This window comes from Myotis lucifugus, unplaced genomic scaffold (assembly GCF_000147115.1).
Source record: "Myotis lucifugus unplaced genomic scaffold, Myoluc2.0 scaffold_445, whole genome shotgun sequence".
Taxonomy (NCBI): domain Eukaryota; kingdom Metazoa; phylum Chordata; class Mammalia; order Chiroptera; family Vespertilionidae; genus Myotis; species Myotis lucifugus.
Genome location: NW_005871493.1, coordinates 366,359 through 371,624, shown reverse-complemented (window position 1 = coordinate 371,624; position 5,266 = coordinate 366,359).

Genomic DNA, 5,266 nt, shown 5'->3' with positions numbered 1-5,266 from the left:
TATATTAAAAAAGAGAGAGAGGGAGAAGGAAAGAGAGGGAAGAAGATAAGGAGAAAAAGACTAAATGGAGAACATTTTCTGTGGTGTTTTCTGCATTCCAAGCCCCTGACCATATGAATGAACTGCAGTACCTGTTCCTTCTTCTGGGCACAGGTGAGTGGGCAGCTTAGCACCCCAGAACTGTGTCCAGGCCAGGGCCCCACTGGGCGTTTTCACCAAAAAGACCCAAGACTTAAGTACCTCACCCACATGTGTACCCTGGGGACCCTGAGGACTAAGAAGGCTCCTGGTAGCTAACTGGGCTTTAATTAATTAACTAATTAGTTAAATACATAAAAAAGCCTAGCAGCCATTCCTGCACAGGGAGCCCCCATGGAGAAGCCTCTATGCCAGTGATTCCCAAAGTGGGCGCTACCGCCCCCCGGTGGGCGCTGCAGCGATCCAGGGGGGCAGTGATGGCCACAGGTGCATTTGGGGGCGATGAGTAACTGCTATTAAAATTTAAAAAAAATTAATTTCCAGGGGCTGAGTAATATTTTTTCTGGAAAGGGGGCGGTAGGCCAAATAAGTTTGGGAACCACTGCTCTATGCTAAGCTGTGTGCCACTGCCTTAGACTACCTGCCTGCTGCAGGCATCTGAGCCAGCCCTTATAAAGGAGCTCCTGGAGTTCTATTTCAGCCAATAAGACTGAGGCTTTCCCCATCCAATCAGAGCTCCACAGCACTGACCAATCAGAGTGGCTCTATTCTGACCAATCATGAGAGTGCCTTTGGACCAATCAAACTATGAAGATTTGGCATCCTCATTTGCATGAGGACAGACCAATCAGGGGCCAGGGGCAAGGGCTTCTGTCTATATAATCCAGCTCCCTTCTGACTCAGAGAGCGATTTTTCACCTAAGAGTACGGTTTGGGTGTTGGCATCGGGCACTAAAGGCATCTCACAGGAGCAGGGCTGTTCCATTTGCACTAAGTAAGGTTTCTTTCTTCACTGCACCCCAAACTGCAGGTTTCTGTTGGTGTTGAATTGGCATGGACCACCATTCATTGGTTAGCACACAAACAGGCCAGCCCTGCACCATGCTGCAGCCGAAGGAGTCTCCAGAATCTCAGGCAGAGGGTGTAAGTGTGGAGAAAGGAGTCTGACCAGGGCCCCTACAGAAGCCACAAGAAATCTTTCTGCCACTTCCCCTCCTGCCTCTGTGTGATCCCCGAGGTCGACCACAGCCACAGCCCATCTGGTCCTGGAACCAGCCTGGAGCATCCTGACTGTTCCCACAAACTACCAAGGCTTATTCTCTTTGTTTATATTGGGTTTATCTTTATTATCATGACTGCAATTTTTGAAATTCCTCTTTCTTTCTTCCTTTGGAAATGATGCCACAGGAAAATAGTTCCATATTAATCAGATGGTCAGATCTGCAGAGAACCAGAACAGCCACTGAACCGATGCAACAATGATCATCCCTCCACCTGGCTGGAAGGTTCCTGCCACCTCCCACCCCCTCACCCCCCCAGGCCATCCCTGGCCCTCCCCAGGTGTTCCTGTCAAGGTGGTCTGCCCTGAGTGGGAGCATTTTCCATGCCTTTCTAACGCCTCCACATCAGAGTCACCTCCCTCAAATCCTGTGACATAAGGAGGCAGTGCTCTGAGCCCCATTTAACAGCAAAACTGGGGCATCGGGTGAGGCGTCTGCTTCCCAGGGCCATGGCTGGGAGTGGGAAACACTGCATTTCTCTTCCTCCACTCCCAGGCACTGAACCATCCTCCTCCCTTTGTTCCCCACCCAAAGAGACATCCAAGTAACCTCTGTGCCTGCCTTGCGAGGCTGCAACCCGCTGACTGAAAACCTTTTGAAAAATACACACAGAATATAGGAGTGTAAACATGACTTCCCAAATAAACTGAAAAGTGTTAAGACCCATCATCCCATCCCTACTCAGAAGATGTGCCTTCATCCCACAGTGAACAGTGACAGCCATCCCCAGCGGTGACAAGCACCATCAGGGCCCAGGCAGGGCTCCTTGAGGATCATGCTACAGGACCTGCCTGGTGGTGCCTGTACTAAAATATTAGTTTATGGAGGTGCGGAGAGGCTAATGCTATTGAGAGATGTCATTACTCACAGTTACTCTAAAATGAGGGGCATAGCAGGGAGCACGCAGGACCACATGGGCAGGCCCCAGGGCAGGCAGGATGCAGAAGCAGGAGCGAGGAGGCGGCTGGGCCACAGTCCTCCATGGACAAGGCAGGCAGGGAAGCTGCCTGGGACTGGCTGGTGTGAATGATGTGGGTGTGCTCTGGGCCATGACTGGGTCTCTGGTTACCTGGCCCCGGGTATTCAGGACCAGGGATACTGACTTGGTGGGTGAGAACCTAATAAAGGAGGTAGCTGAGGGTTTGGACTTGAGGTTGATTAGTCTATGAAAGGTGTGTTCACAGATACAGGGTTCACTATCTCTAAGAATTGGTGAGCCCTGGGTCGGGCAGTCGTTCCACAGCCAGCAAGCCCCCCAAGGTGTCAAACCACCAGAAAGCACAGAAAATGAGAAGCATGATTCATCTAGCGGTGGAGGGGAGGAATGGGGTACAGGAGAGTCCTGACACTTGTATACACCCGACCTCCACACACATAAGACTGAACCCTGCACCCCAGGTTCCAGCTGTCAGACCAGGTGATTAGGACCAGGGATACTGACAGCCCCTCCCCAGCTCTCCCCCCAGGCAGGAAGCTGCCTTTCACACCAGTCTTTTATTATCATTACACCTTGACTCCGCCTGGATTGGGGCAGGTGGGGGCATGCAAAGCAGGACAAAGGGAGCTGTATACAGTGTGACTTGCTCATGGTCCTGCACTTCCTCCACCAGCCTTCCACAAGCAGAAACCCCCAGCAAAGGGTGCCGCCCCCAATCTATTCCCAGACACCACGTGTACTTAAGGACACACGCTTCAGGCAGGGGGCCTGTCTCTGCCCCACATGTCATTGTCTCCCCTACGGAAGCCACACAGCATGCAGGAGACAGAGTGGTGAGCAAGCTCCCTGGTCTGCTCACTCCAGGAGTGCCTCCCAGCCGCCTGGGCAGGAAGGACAGGAACAGCATGCGCATGCGAGGAGATGGCCCAGCCTGGCTGCTCTGAAAGCCGAAGCCACTGATACACGTTCTGTGGCTCTGGGGTCCCAGAGGCCTTGCTGCCTCAATGCCTTTGTCTCCCCAGTCCCTGGAGCTCGTGCATGAAGCCCTTTCTTAGTTCTTCCTTTTAGCATCAAGTTCTGTTCAATGCCCATCTCTCTATATCCTAGATGAAATGAGGTTCCTTTCTTTATGCCAAGAAGATTTTGGCCTCAAAGTGAAGCAAACTGGGGTTCAAAATATTCTCTCCACAATTCCTGAGCAAGTTACTAAATCCCTCCAAGCCTCAATTTTCTCATCTGTAAAATGGGAGTCATACATAGCACCACCTTGTAGGATTGTTGACGATCAAAATGTAACAGCATGTGTGACGAGTCTGACACACAGAAGATATTGAAAGGAAGGTACTGGCGCCTTTGCGTTCCTAAGCCTTTGAAGCCAGTGCTGACGGCCTTTGGGACTGGGGCAGAGTGTGGTCAGACCCTGAGGGCAGCACAGGGCCTACCCATGGGGGCAAAGACCTGAAAGGGATGGCTGGGGGCTGTGTTCCTCTTCCCAGTTTGAAGATTCTCAGACCTGCCCCTAGCAACGTGGTCCACTCATGCTCACTGGATGGTCCTCCAACAGAAGGCTCACGCAGACCCAAGCCGGGAGCTCCAAACACAGGCCAACCACCCGGCATTGCAACCAAGGGTGCCTTGTGCTTGTGCGCAACTCAATCCAATAGGGTAATACTTAATAACCATCTTTGGCTTATTAAGTTGCACATCAATAATGCAGAATGGATGATATAATTGCACAGTGTGTCTAATTATAGACCACAGCAACAATAATAGGATTAATTAACCTGGGAAAACACTGAACACAGAGGGCTCTGTGACAGCTTGACAGCCACCAGGGAACCCGAGCCCAGAGGAGAGGGAGACCACTGGCCCGTGTCACCAACAAGGAGCCTCTTCATGGTGGACGCGGCTGCCGTGGCGCAAAGATGCCACACTGGACAGTCCCTGGAGGAGCTGTCCTGGCCTCCAGGCTGAACACGCCAAGAGCTCAGGTCCCTGTAGCAGAGTCTGTCTCATAAAGGATCCAATGGAAATGGCAGCAGAACTGAAAACCGGCCCAGAAATGAGCATCCCTCTGTGGCATTGTCCAAGGTGCCTCCACCAAGGCCAGAGACACGGGGCCATGTTCCACATGTTGGTGATGAAAGAGCCGGCTGCCCTCTAACACTGGTAAGTGCCTCCATGGACGCCAGAATGAAGCTGTTCCCTGTCCCGGGGATTGGCTCACTGGTCTGGTTACAGGGATAGCCCCTCACGGCACAGGCTTTCCCTGGCCCAGAGGGGGGAAGGGATTGGGGGGGGGCGCAGGGTGGCCGGCAGCCATGGCACCGGGACCTGCTCTTGGCCTGGCCTGCAGGGCACACTCAAGTACAAGCTTCCAGCCAGGCCATCCATCACCTCCAGCCTACTCCAGGCTCCCCAACACTGTCGTCTCCCAGCAACAGGTAACAAAGGGCCCAGAAGTCACCTCAGCTTCCCTCCTCCATGTCCCCCTTAGGGGAGTCCCCCTCGGGCCAAAGGCAGCTTCCCAGAACGGCACTGAGTATGTCCTACTTTTCCAGCCCCTGTCCCCTGCCACCTGGAGACGGCACTCAACCACTTCACGCGTGTCAAGCACATTTCCCAGTTAGAGGGCCGTCTCCTAAGTATAGGCCTGTGTCTTCTGCTCCTCAAGGAGTTTGGAGCGCATCATAGGTTTTCATTAAATTTCCTGTGATTCGAATGAATGAATTATACACAGAAGCTGCCATCAGTGGATTAGCCACTATACGCCAAGCACTGTCGCTTTCGTTTAATCCCACAACAACCCTCCTAGGTCGATATTATTACACCTCTTTAGAAATTTATTATTAAAGGAACTTATCTAAGGAACCGAGAAGCAGGGAATTAATTAATTTCTTTAAGGTACTATGGCTGGAAAATGGCAAGGCTAAAATGTGAGCTGAGCACTTCCTAATCCCAAAGCACATTTTATCACCACATCCTGTTGTAGCAAATATGGTTTTATTTGCAATTTCAGCTTTGATAACCTAGGAACGTGGTATCTGACAAGGTTCAGGAGCTAACCGCA